The following is a 20578-nucleotide window of genomic DNA, read 5'->3' as shown; positions in this document are numbered from 1 at the left end:
TCAGACAGACACTCCATCGCCCAGGGACTGGCCAGGTCAGCGATACAGGCCTCCTGCCCTGATCTGAGGTTGGTTCGGGCCCCTGTTCACCCACGTTCCCATTGCATCAATGGGCTCTGTTCCCACAGTGCTGGCCCCGTCCTCCCCCAGCCTTGCCACGGCCACGTTTGATCTCCTACCCACTCTCCCCGAGTCGAGTTTCTCTTGGCTCCTTTCCCTGCACTGTTCCAGTCCTTCCCCCGCTTTTCTCTTACGCCACAAAACAAATGTAAAAATAACATTTCAAAAATATTGAAAAGTAATGCTGATGAAATCGTGTTTTTGTTTTCTCGGGACGAAGCAGACAGAACCAACAACCACAGGCGCGGCCTCTCCAGGACCTGCTGTCGTGTGGTCCCAAGGCGGGATCTGCTCACCTGCTGCCTGAAATCAGGATTTTTTTTTAAATTTTTTTTTTAAATTTTTTTTTTTTTATTTATGTATGATAGTCACAGAGAGAGAGAGAGGCAGAGACACAGGCAGAGGGAGAAGCAGGCTCCATGCACCAGGAGCCCCATGTGGGATTCGATCCCAGGACTCAGGGATCATACCCTGGGCCAAAGGCAGGTGCTAAACCGCTGCGCCACCCAGGGATCCCCTGAAATCAGGATTTCTAAACATACACGATGGCTGAATTAGAGCAGGCTGGATTTCCCTACCGCATTTTCACTTTGACAAGGCTGTGAAAACTGCTATCTCACCATCTGAGGGAATCAAACAGGCTGCTAAAAATAACCCCTGCAAGTTTGTGTGACAAACGGGAAACACCTCTCCCCATTCCTGCCTGTTGCTCTGATGAAGCTTAATCCTTAGACTTGTTTTCAAGTATTTGCAGTGGTTTGTGTTCTTTTCTTCTTCCCAGGCTGTTTTTCTCTATTTGCCTGGGTTATTTGAACAGGTGGCTTTGCACAACCCAATGCTAATGTGAGGCTTTTGTGGGCTTTGAGATTGCACAGGGAGTCGTTTAGGGGGGAAATGTCTCTTTCTTGCTAAACGATTCACACCTGTTCAGATAACCACCCTGGATTAACCAAAAAGACACGCCAGAGCGGTCTCCGCGGGCTGGACTCTTGCTCCGCAAAGCAGAGGCCCTGCTGACCGCAAGGCGGCACGAATCCCGAGGCCCGCTTCTCTGCTCCGCACGTGACGGGCAGCCCGGGCCGCCGTCGTGTGGCTGCGGATGGGGCGCCCCCCCCCCCCGCGGTGCCCGGACGTGAGTGGGCAGCCGGCATCCCCGCTGCGAGGGCGTCGGGAGCCCTCCCTGGGCCTGGCCAGTGTCGCGGGGCAGCTGGGCCCGCCGCAGCACACCGAGGTCGCCGGTCCCTCTGCGCCCCCCCCCCCCCCCCCCCCCCCCGCGGGAGCCCCGGGCGCGGGCCCGCAGCCGGGCTTGGCGGGCGATCACAGGCGGGCGGCCCGGGACGCTCGCGCGCGCTCCCCGGGACTCTGGCCGCGGATCACAGGGGCCCGCCTGCCGCCTGGAACGCGATCACAGGCCGCGCCTCCGGGCCCCGCGGCGGGGCGGCCGCGGGCGCGTTCCCACGGGGAGATCCTGGGCTGGGCGAGGGCGAGGGCGAGGGCGAGGAGGGCGAGGGCTCCCCGGACCTCCCATGCCCGGCTCTGGGGCGAGGGCGAGGGCGAGGCCGGTGCTGCGCGGCCCCGAAGGCTGCGGGGGGCGCGCCCCGGTCCCCCGGGCGGCCACAGCCCCCTGCTCGGGGCGCGCTGCGGAGGGGCTTTCCGAGTGGTTTCCGAGGAGTCTGCACTCCTAGTTCCCTGGCCCCGAGAAAAGAAAGAACGACGTGCGCGCGGCTCAGAGGGATCCGATCCTGCCCACGAACCCCGCTGCGAGGAGGCCCAGGTGCTGCGTCCAGCCCCACCCCACCCCCACCCCCACCCCCAGGCCTGGACGCTGTAGGCGGGCTCCAGCTGCCTTCCCTGCCGTCCGCGTGTGCGTGTGCGTGTGCGTGTGCGTGTGTGCTGGGGGCCGTCAGGTCCGTTACCCCTGCAGGAGGCATAGGGAAGCTGCATCGGGTGTCTGAAGGTAGGGGTTTCCCACTGGATGGACAAAGGTCACCCGGGACTGTTGGGAGGGAATCGCTGGAGGCGTATGATCACCAAGCATTACCTGTAAACGCAACCAAAAGGAATGTCTGCAACGCAGGTAGTGCTATTTTTCACATTACAGAGGGGATGGGACTAATTAAAGAATTATTTTAAAGTGCTACTGAATTCAGGGCAGCAGGCCTCCAGGGGCATTTGCCCCATCAACAGAGCCCAGCGGTGCCACTGTGATTGCGTTGCTCGGTTTCTCTGTGCTTACCTTCTTGGTGTCCCGCCACACCTCCCCCAGTGAGTGAAAGCCTCTTCTAGCTCTTGCGGCCTGGCCAAAGCCAATGGTTCACCCACCGGGCTACAGGTTAGAGGCACCTGGGAAGCTTCTCTGATGCCTCGCAACTCCTGTAACAATCCAATCGGAATCTCTGGAGTGTGGGTTGATTGTGGAGTGGCGTTTGAGAATCACGGGTGCAAACCTTTGGAGGACTCCCATCCCATTGTGTCCATTGACACAGTGATGGGGTCACAGATGGGCAGCGGCGGCGTGAGGCCTAAGCCAATGAGTGGATGATAAGGTGGGTGGCAAGGAGGAAATATGGGGAACCAGAAAAGACATCAGCAAAAACACAGAGTATGAAATGCACTGTATGCAAGAAATTGGAAGAGATTCAGAAGCCAGAACCACGGAGTGTACCTTATGGAAGGTGGTCGATGGTGAGGCGGGAAGCCGTGTTTAAGAGTTTACTATTAAGAGTTCTAGCTAGCATAGCATATGAATTTATTTTACAGGAGGAAAGAGAACAAAAATTATTTTTAAGCCTAAAATTTACATGACAGATTTGATCCTTGGGAAAAGAATTTTGGTGTCGCTATGGAGTGGGGATCTAAATGGAGAGAGATGAGGGCCCGTGAACTAATCAGATGGGTGCAGTGGCTGGGGAAGAAATGTGTAGGGCTGGGGAGTTATAAGACATTCCAAAAACAACGGGTTCCCTTGCCACACAAAGGAATGTGATCTTGGTATAGAATTCTTCTCTTCTTCATAGAGGCTAATAATGTTTTCTAAGGCAGAGGCACAGAAGGAGGGACAGAAATTTTCCAAACTTTGTTAAATCTACAGGACAACATGAAAAATTATAACCCATTGGCAGAACATACCAGGAGCTCAAAAAATTACCAATTAAATGCAAGACATTTCATTTATATGCTTTGTAAAAGTGGATTTATTAAGGTAAACTTTATATAACATAAAATTCACCAATTTTAAATGTGTAGTTTCACGGGTTTTGAAATGTATGTAGTCATGTAACCAAGACCATAATCAACACATTTAACATTTCCATCACCCCCAAAAGTTCTCTGTACCCCTTGGAAGTCAAGCCCCTTCATATACCTCTGGCTCTTGGAAACCACTGATCAGGTTTCTATCCCTACAGTGTTGCTTTTCTAGAATATCATACAAATGGAATCATACATTGTCTGGCCTTTGAACCTGGCTTCCTTCACTTAGCAGAATGCTTTTGAAAGGCATCCACGATATTGCACCTATTGGTAGCTAGTTCTTCCTTATGGCTGGGTAATATCCCACTGTATGGACCTGTCACCATCTGTTTAGTCATTCACCAGTTGATGGATATCTGGGTTGTGTAGTGTGTTCAAGATACATCTGCATCCTATTCCCCAGAATCTGTGAAAACTACCTCATGTGGCCAAAGATGTGAATGAAGTTAAGGATCAAGGGGAGGACTTTGTCCTGGGTTATCTGGGTGGGCTCTAAGTACCATCTCCTGTATCCTCATGACAAAGAGGCAGAGGAAGTTTAGAGATAGACCTGTGGAAGAGACCAGAGAGAGACGCAGCCACACGCCAGTGAATGCCAGTAGCCACCAGAAGCCAGAAGAGGAAAGATTCTCTGCTAGAGCCTCCAGAGGGACAGCCATCCTGTCTGCACCTTGATTTTGGACTTCTGGCCTCCAGATATGTAAGAGAAGAAAGTTCTGTCATGTTAAGCAATGCATGAGAATTCCAGCTTCTCCACATTCTCACCAACACCTAGTAGTGTCACTTTTTTTTTTTTTAAATACAAGTCTAGACTTGAGGTCTAGCATATAGTAATGTCAATTTTTAAAAATTTAGCCATTCTAATGGGCCTGTGGTAGTGTCTCATTTGGTTTTAATTTGCATGTTTTTCCTGGCTAGCGATGTTGAACATCTTTGCATCTATTTATTTCTTTGGTGAGAGATCTGTTCAAATCTTTTGCTCATTTTTTTGTTTTTTTTGTTTTTGTTTTTTTGTTTGTTTTTGAGTAGGCTCCATGCCCAGTGTAGAGCCCAACACAGGCCTCGAACTCATTACCATGAGAGCAAGACCTGAGCCGAGATCAAGAGTCAGGCGTTTAACCGACTGAACCACCCAGGAGCCCGTCTTTTGCTTGATTTTTACTGAATTGTCTTTTTATTAGTGATAATTTATATGCCTTTAATATACACTATACAGACAATAACATACACAGATACAACTTTATATTACTGAACTATATAACAAACTACGGAAAGAATAAAATAAACATCTTCCAGTCTATACTTTGTATTATATTATACTGAATAGACTTTTAATGAACTCTATTTTATGTCTCTTTATCGGGTATTAACATTTGGAACAATGGGACTGAGTCAGAACTTCCTATCAGGTGCAACATCAAGTCAATTCATTTATTTTGTTTTTGTTGGAGCACAGAGGGTGTTGTAGCAAAGGGAAGGAGAACACAAATTGCATGTTTTGCAATATTTGGGTATCTTTGCAATGGGCTGCTCCAAAAATCATTAATTATTTCATCTTGGAGAGCTCGCCTTCCAGTTTTTCAAGATCCAGAGGCTTGAAATTAGTCACCTTCATTCTGAGCTGTTCAACTTCTTGTTCAGAGCCCAAAGATCAGCTTTTTGTTAAAACTGCCATCTCTCAAAAACAAAAACAAAAACAAAAACAAAAAAAAACAAGAAAAAAAAACCAAAACCAAAAAAACAAAACTGCCATCTCTCAGATGCATCTATGAGAAAAGTTGAGTGATATGAATGTTCTGACATATAATGAGCATTGAATACTGTCACAAATATGTGCTGAGATTATCGGATTCCTACTATGCTGCTTAATTATTGAATAGACAGCGTGCTGCAGTGAATAAGCAAAAGTGCCTGTAGACCCACAGGCATCATAATGTGCTTCAGGTGACCTTGCTTTCTGGTCTCCCCAGGTGTGTTGTGTCATTTTAAAAGGTAGATTATTGGGGTACCTGGGTGGCTTAGTGGTTGAGTGTCTGCCTTTGGCTCAGGGTGAGATCCCGGGGTCGTGGGATCTAGTCCTGCACTGGGTTACTGGTGAGGAGCCTGCTTCTTCCTCTGCCTATGTCTCTGCCTCTCTCTCTCTCTCTCTGTGTGTGTCTCTCTCATGAATAAATACATAAAATCCTTAGAAAAATAAAAAAATTAAAAATAAAGAGTGCACATCAGCACAGGTATGAAGTATGAACCCTACACTTAAGACACTTAAGTTTTAACCCTACACTTAGAGCTGTGCAGTCCTGGAGGGAGAAAAGCTGGTTCCATGCCCTCACCTTCCATGAATGGTCTGTACATGACCTCCTCAGATCCAAACAAAAAGGAACACTTGGGGATCCCCATCCAGGAGATGTGGCCCTCTCGAGGCCGTGTTGGTTGGCTGGCACTGTGGATCCTTTTCTGGGCTTCACCGGGACTTCCTGAAGGGAGGCCAAAGCAGCAGGTAGCTCTCTCTTCTCTTCCATTTCCCATCTTTAGGAACAGGAAAATCCCCACTGGTCACAAAAAAGGCTGGAAGACCCCTGGTCTGGATAAATTTAAGGGCATTCATTTCAATCTTCTGATTCAGTTTTACATACCACATAACTCTCAATACAGGTGACATTTTGGTTAGAGAAGAGAGGGAGAGAAAAGGGAAAGAAATATAGAAATATCAATAAAGACATCAGAGAGATAAAAATAAAATGACTTTGCTCCATGGTTCTGTCTCCCCCTCCTCTTATCTCCCTTTTTCTGTGGGAGGCAGCACTCTAAGATGTTCCCCAAATTCCTGGCCCCTGGTGTAAACACATATTTTCCTAGTTAGTCAATGAAACACCAATCTAGGTATTGCTGTGAGGGGATTTTGCAGATGTAATTAATCCCAAATCAGTTGACTTTAAGGTAGGGAGATTAATAGGTTGGCCCGACCTCAGCGTCTGGAAGTCAGAAAGTCAGAAGAAATGGGGGCATGACACAGACGACCTGAGCCGAAGGCAGACGTTCAACCGCTGAGCCACCCAGGTGCCCCAGTTTCTGTCTCTTTCTGTATCTCATCTGTGTTTTTGTCCAGAACCCTTGCCTGGAAGATCAGAAGTTTTACAATTAGTTAATCCCTAAATTTGTTACCTTTTCGGAAATTGGTTTAAAAAGCTTAAAATCCACATTGTTATTTTGCAACTTTAGTTATGATTTTGGGGGCCTCCAATTTTGCCTTGTTATTAGGAGGACATAAAACCAAATTCCTCTCTCCATTCTTATTTTAGCTCTCCTTCCTGTCCACTAAATAGCCCTTAATGGCAAATTTATCAAAGTCTAGGATAATTTGATTTGGCTACTCAGTGGAACACAGCATATTATTTCAGCTACTGTGGAAAAGGACAAGTGGCCATGAAATGAGGGAAAGTGGCCTGTTTCCAGTGGCTAGCAAACCACGGAGAGGAAGTGCTACGTACTTTTACAAGCCACTTTGTAGGAACGCTTTTATGTAGGAAATAGTATGACAGAAAATCAAGTACAAGCTGTGACTTTGATTAAAACTATTTTAGCATGGACACACCTGTTCTGTGACCATGAGCAAATTACTCAGATTTAGTTAACATTGGATTATAACCTTAATTTCTAGGGTTGTTATGGTGGTTAAATAAGATCATGTGTGGGTAGCCTGAGTGGCTCAGTGGTTGAGCATCTCCCTTTGGCTCAGGTCGTGATCCCCAAGTCCTGGGATTAAGTCCCCTATCAGGCTTTCCTTAGGGAGCCGGCTTCTCCCTCTGCCTGTGTCTCTGCCTCTCTGTCTCTGTGTCTCTCATGAATAAATAAATACAATCTTAAAAAAAATGTATAGCCTACAGTAGTTGCTCAATAAATGATAGATTATCAAAGTTTAGACATTTTAAAGCTATTTATATATTGTCCTCAGCCTTATTGGCTCATCACCATCACCTTTGGAACTTGAAGGATCTGAACAGTTTCTCAGATCTCCTGGATCTGAATCCCCAAGTGCGTGGCCCAGGCATCTTGACTTTTTAAGGGCTGCTCAGGTCAAAACCATTTTGTCGGCGGTGCTATTTATAGGCTAGCCCACCAGCACTACATTTTCTGATGAGACAGAGCTCTGTTGGCAAAAGGAGGAACTGGAAATGATTCTGATCCCAGGAGTTTAATTTTCTTTTTATACTGGGGTTGTTTGAGAGCTAGTCATGATAAAGAAACCAAGTTTCATGGAAATATGGCTGATTCTAGGGCTGGGGCAGGGAATGTACAACATGAGCCTGGAGCATCTGGAAATAGCAAGAAAGTAAGGAAACGCTCAAAAACAAGCAATGGGGCCATGTAGAAGAGACACAAGAGCCAACCTGGAGGAGCTCTCAATGGCCAAAACTGGAACAATTTGAATGATAATATAAATGTTGGATTTTAATCTAAAGTATAAAATAAATATCCAGGAATCTATATTGATATGAAAGAATAATTGAATGATTAATAGGGAGAAGATGTAAATGTACCACACAGAAGAATCCCAGATAATTGATGTAGATATCGTCCCTTAAGGAGAGGGAGCTTAACTCTCCACTCCTTGAGTGTGGGCTGTGCTTAGTGATTAAATATAGTGGGGTGTCCTGAATGGGTCCTGGAGCAGGAAAGGGACATCAGAAAAAAATGTTGATTCCTTAGTTGTGACAAGTGTACCATAAGAAGGTAAGATTAAAATAGAGGGAACTGGGTCTGTGTGACTTTTCTGTAAGTCTAAAACTGTACTAAAGTAAAATGTTTATTTAAAAGTCACCTGGTAATGAGAATAAATGTGTTCATCATATAAAGCCTGAGGCTATAAGAAAATATAGCTGCCATGAGAAAAATCAGGCCACGGTCAACTAAATTTTAGCATCAGTTTGATGTAAAATACAGACTATTTTTATTATTGTTTTATCAGAAGTTCTACCTTTTTAGAAACACAATCCAATTCAATGTTTATTTTACAGGAATTGGTTAGTTTTATCAATAAATACTTGTTAACTTTTACCATACATTACTCAGTTTCTGGGTTTTCATTGTTTCTGGCCTCACGCCTTCATCTTGGGTTGATTTTTCTTCTTTCTTCTTCTTCTTCTTCTTCTTCTTCTTCTTCTTCTTCTTCTTCTTCTTCTTCTTCTTTCTTCTTCTTCTTTGATCTTATTTATTTATTCACGAGAGACACAGAGAGAGGCAGAGACATAGAGGGAGAAGCAGGCTCCCTGTGGGGAACCTGATATGGGACTCGAACCCAGGACTCTGGGATCATGCCCTGAGCCAAGGCAGACACTCAACCATTGAGCCACCCAGGTATCCCTATTTTTCTTCTTGTAAAGTATATTTTGTATATTCTTTTATTGAGGATGCTGGAGTAGTGTTATGAACTGAGTGCATGTGTTCCTCCAGAATTCATTGAAGCCCTAACTCCCAATGTGATGCTATCAGGAGGTGGGGCCACCTTTAGATGAGGGCTTGAGGAGTCCTCATGATGGGATTAGTGTCCATATAAGAAGAGACCAGGGAATTTCCTGTCTCTTCCTGCTGCGTGAGTCCATGGCAGGAAAAGGGCCATCTGCAAGCCAAGAAAGAGGGTACTTATCAGGAACTGAACCAGCTGGCTGCAGGGAGCCTGCTTCTCTCTCTGCTTGTGTCTCTGCACCTCTCTCTCTCTCTCTCTCTCTCTCTCTCTCTCTCTGTGTCTCTCATGAATAAATACATAAAATCTTTAAAAAAATTTTTTTTAAAAAGTAATCTCTATACTTAACCTGGGGCACAAACTCATGATCCCAAGATCAAGAGTCACAGGCTCTACCGACCAAGTCACTCAGGTGCCCCTCAGCTGGCATATTGATCTTGACCTTCCTAGCATCCAGAACTGTGAGAAATAAATGTTTTGTTTAAGCCACCCGGTTTATAGTATCTTGTTGTAAACAAACGGATTTAGACAGGTAGTAAACTTTCTTAGTTATTGTATATCTGGGGGAAAGAGAATTTTGCCCATCCCCTTCCCACCCCACATCACCTCCACCAATGTTGATGATAATTCATCTAGGTATAATATTATATATGGCAATTATTTCCCTTTATCATTTAGGAAATATTACTTTGTCATTGTCACCTGGCATCTAGTCTGCTTGGTGAGAAGTCCATGTTAAGTTTAATTGCTTTTATTTGTGAGTAATCTGCCTCTTCTTCATAACTTTTGTGATTTTAATTTTTGATGATATATCATTATGTTATGATATTTTAAATTTAATTTGCTATTGTTTTCATTATGAAAAGTGCCCTCCCTAATCCTCATTCCCTATTTCACCCATCTCCCCCACCCACCTCTCCTCTGGTAACCATCAGTTTGTTCTCTATAGTTAAGAGTCTGTTTCTTGGTTTGTCTGTTTCACTGTTTTTTTCCCCTTTGCTTATTTGTTTGCTTCTTAAATTCCACATATGAGTGAAATCATATGGCATTTGTCTTTCTCTGATTGACTTATTTCACTTAGCATTCTACCCTCTAGCTCCATCCATGTTCTTGCAAATGGCAAGATATCATTCTTTTTTATGGCTGAATGATATGCTAATATATAAATATATTAATATATTGAGATATTAATAAGATATTATTAGATCTATTGATAGAATAATATGCTAATATATATCAATATATTAATATACTGATATATGTATATATATATATCAATCACATCTTCTTTATCCATTCATCTATTGATAGATACTTAAGTTGTTTCCATAGTTTGACTACTGGAAATAATGATACAATAAATATAGGGCAGCATGTGTCCTTTTGAATTAGTCTTTTTAGATTTTTTGGTAAATACCCAGTAGGGCAAATACTGGATTGTAGGGTAGTTCTATTTTTAACTTTTTGAGGAAAGTCCATACTGTTTTCCACAGTGGTTGCACTAAGTTTGCATCCCAACAACAGTGAGAGTGTTCCTTTTTCTCCACATCCTCACCAACACTTGTTGTTTCTTGTGTTGTTGATTTTAGCCATTCTGACAGCTATAATATAATATCTCATTGTAGTTTTGATTTGCACTTCCCTGATGATGAGTAATGTTGAGCATCCTTTCATGTGCCTGTTGGTCATCTGTGTGCCTTCTTTGGAGAAATGTCTGTTCATGTCTTCTGCCTATTTTTAATTGAATTATTTGATTTTTGGGTGTTGAGTTGTATCCGTTCTTTATATATTTTGGATACTAACCCTTTATCAGATATGTCTTTTGCAAATATCTTCTCCCATTCAGCAGGTTGCCTTTTAGTTTTGATTGTTTCCTTTGCTGTGCAGAAACTTTTTATTCTGATGTAGTTCCAACAGTTTATTTTTGCTTTTATTTCTCTTGGCCTCAGGAGACATATCTAGAAAAATGTTGCTATGGCTCATGTCAGAGAAAAATAACTGCCCATGCTCTCTTCATGGATTTTTGTGGTTTCAGGTCTCACATTTACATCTTTAATCCATTTTGAGTTTATTCTTCTGTATGGTGAAATAAAATGGCCCAGTTTCATGTTAGGAAATTTTAAAATGTGGATTCAAGTCAGTTGAAGTTAAAGTCACAGTGAGCAGTCTTCACAGTAGACCAACCATATCTTAAGATCTGTGAATGATTTTGATATCTGTGGTGGGGATTTTCCATTTGACACTTTCATTTTCATACATTCTCTCTTCTTCTCTGTCCAGCTTGGAAAGAAGCATACTTGGGCCGCCTTGAGAGCTGACCTCCAGTTCGTTTGACCGATGGAAGACATCATCTGGAGACAGAGGGACCAGAAAGGCAGGAAATGGAGGAATAGCTTCCTTTTCCTGACCTTCTTCAGGGAAGCATGTCTGGTAGTACTTGTGTCCCCCCATGATGATAGCTCTTCTAACCCACTCCAGCTCCACTGGGTGCAGACACTACCTCCTCCCTTGTACCAGCCATGTGGTTGTGACAGCTTTCCATTGTCATGGGATTGCCCAATGCCAGCATCTTTGTAGAATCTGCCTTTCTTATCATGGGGATATGGTGGGCTGGAAGCAAAGATTTTCTCCACCACCACAACCACCCCACTCCCTCATAGCTTTAAAAATGTAAGATTATATATATATATATATATATATATATATATATATATATATATTCATTAGTTCATTCATTTGCTCACTCATTCATTCATGAGCATGGTGCAAGGCACTGCTACAGACTCAGGGACAGACATAAAGCATGTCACACAGGCCCCATATATCTTATCCTCTTCTGTCTATCTTGTCACTCCCTTTATACTAGCCAGTGTCCTGGTAACAGCATGGTGTCTGTTGTCTTCTTACCTTACTTTACTGATGATTCTTAACTGACACTTCTTATCTTAATGCTGTGCCTCCTTCTTTATTTAGTCAATTCTTTATATCTTTCAAAATTCATTTAAGCAATATTTCTTCCTGGAAGCCTTCACTGATTCTCTGGTCTTCCTCATATTTCCCTGTTTCATGATTATTCTCAGAGTACTTGGTATAAAATATACCAGATACTATGCTAGATGCCTTACATGGATTGTTTCATGAATCTTCAATACAACCACATGAAGGTGATATTATATCCCCACATCACAGATTAGGAAACAAAACCTGAGCTTATTTAATGCCAGGTTCAATTTCATAGAACCAGTAAGTAGTGGAGCTGGAATTCTAACCCAGGCAACATGACCTCAATGACCCTTGTGTAAAACCTCTTCACATTTAGCAAAACTAACAATTTGTCACAAAATCACAAAATTTTTTTATACTTGTTTCCACCACACAGTTATAATCTAGGGACATTATTTTACTCATCCATGCTTTTCTGGTGACTACCACAGTGTTAGGGAGGGAATGAAATCAGTCTCAATCAAAAGCTGCAGAAAGACTCTGTATTCCCTAATGCTTATACTTGCTATGGAGAAATTTACAAGGTGGCGAGGGCCGGGAGTGGCTTACATTCCAGAACCAACCTTTAAAAAGTTACAAATGTGGACACCTGGGTGGTTCAGTGGGTTAAGCATCTGCTTTCAGCTCCGGTCATAATCTCAGAGTCCTGGGATAGAGCCCCCCCGCCCCACATTGGGCTTCGTGTTCAGTGGGGAGCCTGCTTCTCCTTCTCTCTCGGCCTGGTGCTCCCCCTGCTTGTGCTCTCTGTCAAATAAATAAACAAACGAATGAATGAATTAATCTTTAAAATATAAAAGTTACAAATGCTAAAATATGCTCAAAGAACTTTCAACTTTTCCAATAAAACATTTTCTTTCCTTTGGATTTTTGCAGCAAAGCTAAAGTTGTACGTGAAATAATATAAGAAATGACCAGTGCTTATACCATTACTTTTACATCTTATTATCCCCAGAACCAGATGTTGAACATTTAGATAATCATGTAACATTTAATGGAATAGTAATCATGGTGATAGAATGAATGATGGGAAGGTGGAGTTTTGGGATCCTGGGCATCTTCATGAGTCCTGTCTTACTGATAAAAGCCATTCTGGCACATTGGGGCCACATGGGTCTTTTGGAGTAGCCTCCTGTTTCTCATTCAAGGACAAGACACAGGTATATATGGACATTTCTTATTATAATATATGAAGGACCTTTGGGTTACTCTAATTCTTTGTAGGGCATGGGCTTTAGTAGAATGTACACCTGGCTTTGAATTTCAGATCTACAGTTTACTAATGTGACTTTGAGCAAGTTACTTAGCTTCTGTGAGATACAATTTCCTCATCTGTAAACTAGAGATATCCCCTAAATCTGTGACTATCAACTATCTGGTATGCATTAATATGGCCAGCCAGCTATTAGAAAATAGTAAAATTCTTCTGGATCAGTTTATTATGAGTCTCTCTGTCTCAAGCCCTCTGTTCTTTCCCACCACCCAGCTGTCCTGATCTCTCCCATAAGACCCCCCTTCTCCATAAGACCCCTCTTCTCCAGAAGCCCTCCTGACCCAGTAAATAAGGGGTTAATGCTTGGCACAAGATGGATCTCTGGGATCCTGTTCCAAGTCGATGGGGGCCTTCCCACACTTGTTCTGATTCACAGGTGACTGTAAATATTTTGACTATCCTCCCACCTTCACAGGATTGTTGAGTAGATAAAATGTTTTACCATTTATACAGCTCTTTGTACAGTTCCTAGCTCTTAGTAAATACACAAGGCATGGCATTTATAGTGGAGGTCTATTTTCTATTCTGGTCTGACATCCATTGCCTCTTCTTCTGGACAGACCATATTTTCACATTTTCCGTGCATAACCACCCAGGATAAGGGATAGCAATAGCATATGAACATGCCTGGCCAATCAGAACATTTCATCTCTCCTACCCACAATGATGCGCACAGAAATGGAGACACAACCCAAAGTGGGTTCAAGGAGTCATGCTTAGCTTATACTCCTTAGAGCAACACATGAAGAGGAATTTGGAGTGGTTGCCAAGTATTCTCTAGAGTCTCTTCCAACTCTAAGAATTTATGTTAGAGAATACCCAGCTGATGTTAATAAGAGTCTTATTCAACATTCAGAAATGAGAGACAGGCTGCAACCTGAGTAGTAGGAGTACCTGTTTCCAGCAAAGCCTGTGTGCGATTCTGAATTTTTCAGGAACATTAATGCATTTCCCATTCCCTTTTTTGTTGTTGTTGTTGTTTAAATAAATATAAGTGGGTATTTTTACATTCACTGAATGAGTCATATAGCAGTGGCTTAAGATTATGATTATTTGGCAAACATAGAGTAAGTACCTACCCTGTGCCATTTTTCTGGTTTCTGTTTTCATCCTCTGTGAACCTTGGTTCTCTTCATCCAGTCATCACATCTAGTGGCTGGCTTCATGGAAGATGAGGATGTTGATGCCTGTCCTTCGTGGATGCTTTGCTTCCTTTCAAGATTACCAAAGAAAGATCTTCCTACTCTATTTTTTGTTACTTATTCAAGCTCCATCAATGAGTTAATGGTGTATCCTACATGGAGATTGTGAAGTCCCCTAAGGCAAAAGCCACATTTTATAAATATTTGTTGATCTCTGTAAGCAATGTGTTTCCCTCAAAAGAGTGAGTAATAGATTTTGGCTAACCCTCTTTAAAGTCACGTGAAGTGGAGAAATACCCATCATTTGTGATGAAGTAAGACTGTAACTACACAAATTTGCCCAGTTGACCAGTGACTTCTGGGCACTTCGAGCCTGATGCTTTAACAGTCATTCAGAACACTTTGTAGATATCTGATTCAGTAATAAATTTGGCCAAAATCACTCATCTCTGAAATGTCAGTTTCCTTGGCTTTTGGCTTTCCTAACAACTAAATCAGGTCAAGTAGGTAGCATTCCAGTTCTGCAATGGTCCAAATGACCCAAATCAACTGACTGTGGGAAATGTACTTATTATGTGACTAAATGGAAAATTATTATGTGTTCCCTTTTTTTCAGGCCACACCCTCTACCCATTGAGCATTTGAGGACAGAGTAATAATGCAGATTCTCTTGGCAAGCCTCTACTTGTACTTTCTGGAACTGTTCTTCCCAACCATTCAGATAGGTGAGAACTGCCCTCTCGGCACATCCAGAGGGGAAATATTTTAAAATGTCCCTGCTGAATCCTTTCTGGAAAAAATGAAGTTGCACAATTCTTTCAGAAGAGAGTGCCCTAGGGAGCTATTGTTTTTTAGGAGTCTACTCAAATTGCACTAGGGAATAACTTGTATGATTACCACACAGTATCCTTGGTCCATCTAGGTAGAGAACAGATCCATGACTCATTATTCAGGAGCTTTGCATATTCCACAGAAGGGCCCCCTCAGGGACTCTTCTGTTTGATAAGACCCCAACTCAGACATCTGATTTGATGACAACTTATTCCTATCAGTTTAATATTCCGCAAAAGAGACTTCAGCTTGGAAAATACTCAGATTACTTGGCAACCACACCAAATTTCTTTTCCTATGTCTTCCTAACGTGTGTAGATCACACAGATAAAAGTAAATCTTAAGAGCAGTCTTGAGTAGCCCTTGGTTCTCTATGGAAAATATGCAAATAGACTCTTCTATCATACAAAAGAGCAAACCAGGGCAGCCCGGGTGGCTCAGCAGTTTAGAGCCACCTTCAGTCCAGGGCCTGGTCCTGGACATCCGGGATCGAGTCCCACATCAGGCTCCCTGCATGGAGCCTGCTTCTCCCTCTGCCTCTCATGAATAAATGAATTTTTTTTTTTTTTAAAAAAGAGCAAACCAAAAACATTACCCATAATAAGTTTTTTTTTTTTCAGACAAATCTGAATACTGGCAATTTCTCAGCTGAAGTGTGTAAGGTGAGAAAAATCATAATGAAATATCAAGTAAAAAAGAACCCAATAGAGTCAGAGTTAAAAGCACGTGGGAACTGCACCGACAAATGCAGAACACAAAATAAGATATTCCACATGGACATTTGAAGTATATCAACATAGGTATCTAAATGCCTTAATTACTGTGTTCAAAGGAGCAAATACTAAGGTGTTACAATGGTCTCTCAAATATTTACTTTGGAGATAATTTTTCCATGCCAGCTTTTAACCTTAGGCAGTTTTTTTTAGAGGAAAAAAATCAGATGAAATCCACCCAGCCACTTCTAATTATGCAAAAGAAGAAAATAAGATGCCTTTCTTAATATAAAGAAGAAACATTGCAATTGACTCTGTGTTCCTTTGATGCAACTGATGTCTTTCATTCTGTCTTACTGTGTGAAGTTTTTGGTGATGGAGTTTTGATACGTAACTTTCTATATATAAAGGTCTACCAAATCTCTCTCTTGGGGTACCTGAGTGGCTCAGTTGGTTAAGCATCTGACTCTTGATCTCCGCTCAGGTCTTAATCTCAGGGTCATGAGTTCAAGACCCTTGTGGAGCCTACTTAAAAAGAAAAAAGAATCTCTCTCTTCAAGAAGCACCTTGGTGATGGTTGACTCAAAGACTCAGAGAAAGTCTGCAGATCTACAGAATAAGCTCATTCATCCATTATTCGTTCATTCCTATATAGAGAACTTAAATTTTTTAAAAAGATTTACTTATTTATTCATGAGAGACACAGAGAGAGAGGCAGAGACATAGGCAGAGTGAGAAGCAGGCTCCCTGCTGGGAGCCTGATGTGGGACTTGTTCCCAGGATCCCCAGATCATGACCTGAGCCAACAGCAGACACTCAACCACTGAGCCACTCAGGTGCACCTAGAACTTAAATTGATAAGCCAATGAGCTGATAATCTAAGTCACTCATTTTGCAGTTTCCAAAGACTTGGTGGATAAATGTAAAACAGGAATTGGGGAGTATTTGGGTAGCTCAGTTGGTTAAGTATCTGCCCTTGGCTTGGGTCATGGTCCCAGGGTCCTAGGATGGAGCCCCACATCAGGGTCCCTGCTCAGTGGGGAGTCTGCTTCTCCCTCTACCTCTGTACTCTCTCTCTCAAATAGATAGATAGATGATAGATAGATAGATAGATAGATAGATAGATAGATAGATAGATAGAATCATTAAAAATAAAATAAAACAGGAATTGGGTTTTTATACTGGAAGATTTCAGGGTAACTTCTGATCACTGAATAGAACTGACCTATTTCAGAGTACTTCCAAGGAAAATGATAGACAGCATAGAAGATGGCACAGGTTTGGTAACGCACCCCAGCATTCCATAATGCTGGCTGTACAAGAGGTTACCTGAGGAGCTTTCAGAAAAGCTAGACAACCCTTCACCCCCACAGAATATGGCTTTAATGGTTCAGGGATGAACTGGGCATCAATCATTTCTAAAAAGCTCTCCTGTGAGAGTTCTGTTGTGTGGTCAGGATTTAGAACCACTGACCGAAGTACCATTTAGAACATTCAATAATGGAGCAAAATTGGTAGATCTAATTCCAAGAATCCACTTACTAAAGACATTTCAATGGGACTTTCAGGATTTGGGATATGTTAAAATCTCTGTGGAGATTTTATGGGAGGCAGGAAAGCCTAGGTTTGATGACTGGTTCTACCTCAAACTGCACTGCATTTCAACAAGATACTTCCTTAAGCCTGTATTACCTGAAAAATACTTCACAGGGTTTTGTTTTGTTTTGTTTTAGGAAATCAAATAGTCAACATAGTATCTAGCCTGGAACCTAGATCTTAGCAAGTTTGGGAGGTTGAAAAATGATTGTCCCAAAAGATATCTATGTCCAATTCCTAGAATCTGAGAATGTTACCTGAAAAAAGGATCTTTTCTGATGTGATTCAGGACCTGGAGATGAGATCATCCTGGATTATCGAGATATGCCCTACATCCTATGCTGAGGGTCCTCATAAGAGAGGTAGAGAGAGGTTTGAGACAGATGCACAGATGAGAAGACACCCACGGGGAGAAGGCCATGTGAAGACAGAGGCAAGATTGGGGCAATGTGGTCACAAGCTAAGGAATACCATGGACTGCTCCAGCAACCAGAAAGAAGCAAGGGAAGTCATGGACCCGATTCTATCTGCAGAAGGAACCAACCCTAGCAAATGAATATGGTAGAAATTCAATGAATGCTGGCTCACTTCATGATCAGGACAGAACAAGAAGCTCTGGAAAAGAAGCATTTGGAATCATTTTCAAGTGGATGTCAAGCCCTTCTATGGAGAGTCTAAAGATTTTTCTAGGGCAGAATAAACACTCAAACACAGAGAAAAACAAACCAGGGGTGCCAGTAGTCCTTCTCTGGGCTTTCTTTCCCAGGGAGACCAGGATGGGCTTCGGAGGCATGACCCCCAACAAAATACCTATGTGTGCCCACCAGAGGGGCTAAAGGCTGAGTATGCCAAGTGATGGCACTGATGTGGAATCAGCAGAACTCTCACACACTGCTATGGGTACAGAAAATGGAAAACAGTATTTTCTTCAAATGGCAAATATACACCTAACATGTTACCTAGCCATGCCACGCCTAGGCATTTACCCAAGAGAAATGAAAACATATGTCCACACAAAGATTTGCACTGAATTTTCCTAGCAGCTTCATTGTAACACCCCCCCGCCAATAGAAACAGATCCAAAGCCCATCAACAGGTGAATAAACAATGAAATACTGATCATTAATGAAAAGAAACCATTTACTGATGCCTTTAACAATGTGGATGAATACCAAAACCATTATTTTGAGTTTAATAAACCAGATACAAAAGAGTATCTCCTGTATTATTCCACTGATAGAAATGTTTTGAAAATAAAAGATGTCTATAATGGCAGAATGCAGATGAATGGTTGCCCAGAGAAAGAAGGAGGGGTGTGGGGGGAGCCAGGAGGGATGGGAAGCAAAGAGGCACAAAGCAACTTTTGGAGTGATGGAAACATTAGTGCCTTCTTAGTGGTTGGGATTTCATGAGTCTACAAATTTGTTAAAACTCTTCAAAGTGTGTATTTTAAAAATGTGCAATTCATTGCTTGTGAACTATGTCTCAATAAAGTTGTTAGAAGGGAAATATTAGTATCCACCTCTGGGAGAGCAAGTAGGCCAATTGAAAGGCCATTGGGAATCCAACCCTTGATGCCTGAAAGGCATGATAGAAGAAAAGGTGTTCTGGATTCAGTGTAAGCAGAGGGACAGTGAAAGTTGACATGTTTTAGAATGTTCCACAATCACAATTTAAATGAATAACGAAGCAGTGTGAAGAAGCGCAGGATTTTTCCCATTTCAATTAGGCCCTCAAATTTCAGTGTCAGGAGGCTTCCTGTGTGTTGCTCAAGTCTGTTCCCTGTTGCTTGGAGAGGATGCTAGTGATGGATTTATCTTCTCTGGGGAAAATGCCCTCTACTGCTGCTGTGTTTTTGTTTGTTTGTTTTTGTTTTGTTTTTATTCATGAGAGACAGAGAGAGGCAGAGACATAGGCAGAGGGAGAAGCAGGCTCCCTGTGGGGAGTCTGATGGGGACTTGATTCCGGAACCTCAGGATCACGTTCTGAGCCAAAGGCAGATACTCAACCACTGAGCTACTCAGGCATCCACTGTTTCTGTTAAATGTGCCTCTCTTTCAGGGCTCAGACTGACCTTGGGGTTGGGGAGCATTCGCCTGCCTCCTGGGCCTGGGTAAAAGAAAGGCCAGAGGATGACTACTAGTGTCCTCATGTTAATTTCTTGAGTGGATGGCTTGCCCTCTGTGCTCGGTGTTTATCCTGTTCCAGAAAACATCATTAGACCCCCCGCAAGAGGACTTGGCCTTAGCTATCTTTAAACATAGAAGAACAGTTGTTTTCCACTTTAAAACTGGATATGCTTGGGGCGCCTGAGTGGCTCCATAGGTTGCACATGCCACTCTTGATTTTGGCTCAAGTCATGATCTCCGGGTCATTGGATCGAGTCCCGGTTAGGGCTCTGCTGTCAGCATGAAGTCTGCTTGAGGTTTCTCCCTCTCCTTCTCCCTGTTTCCCACCCCCCACACACACTCTCTCTCTTTATCCCTCAAATAAATAAATAGATCTTAAAAAAATACTAAAACAGGACATGCTTATAAAGGAAGTTGAAAGTATTGGAAATTGGGAATAAAGGAAAATATCTCTTGCTAGCCTTACCATTCAAATATAAATATAGATACTTTCAATGTTTTTCCTCTCATATTTCTAGTTAAGGGTTTTTACAAAAACAATCATCATTATACTACACACACAGCTTTATTTCCTGCTTCTTTTATTGTTACCTTCTGGTGACTTTCCTGTGTATTATGCAAACTTCATAAATATTATCTTTAATGGCTGCATAATATTTCATGAGCGGATATGCCACTATTAACCATGGCCCTGTTAGCAGAGAGTGTGAAAAACAATTAGATGGTGATTTCACACAGACAGATTTCACTCAAGATATAAAAGGAAGAAGCCTAATGGTGGACCTACTTGACGAGTAGGTCTCAGATTGCACTTCAAGCTGAGTTATTAGCTGGTGACCCTGAAAATGTGCCATTACTTCATTATGACCTCTCACTTGCCCAGCCATAAGTCATCCATCCATGGGGCTTTTATTTTATTTTATTTTTTATTTATTTATTTTTTTAATTTTTATTTATTTATGATAGTCACAGAGAGAGAGAGAGAGGCAGAGACACAGGCAGAGGAAGAAGCAGGCTCCATGCACCGGGAGCCCGATGTGGGACTTGATCCCGGGTCTCCA

General features: G+C 42.5%; 1 long non-coding RNA gene across 2 annotated transcripts; it reads left to right on the top strand.

Annotated features, from left to right (window-relative positions):
- The first annotated feature begins 1533 nt into the window (after positions 1 to 1533).
- On the top strand, positions 1534 to 18602 carry LOC112923779 (uncharacterized). 2 transcript variants are annotated; one of them, XR_012002029.1, is made up of 6 exons: positions 1534 to 1894; positions 3898 to 4072; positions 11114 to 11263; positions 14865 to 14973; positions 15700 to 15741; positions 17678 to 18602. It is a non-coding gene; the product is annotated as an uncharacterized lncRNA (long non-coding RNA). The 2 variants fall into 2 exon arrangements; XR_012002030.1 differs by lacking the exon at positions 3898 to 4072 and having other exon boundaries at positions 1536 to 1894.
- Positions 18603 to 20578: the final 1976 nt, after the last annotated feature.

Source organism: Vulpes vulpes, chromosome 6 (assembly GCF_048418805.1).
Source record: "Vulpes vulpes isolate BD-2025 chromosome 6, VulVul3, whole genome shotgun sequence".
Lineage (NCBI taxonomy): Eukaryota > Metazoa > Chordata > Mammalia > Carnivora > Canidae > Vulpes > Vulpes vulpes.
The sequence above is the reverse complement of the archived record's forward strand: the minus strand, read 5'-3'. Positions and strand labels throughout refer to the sequence as shown.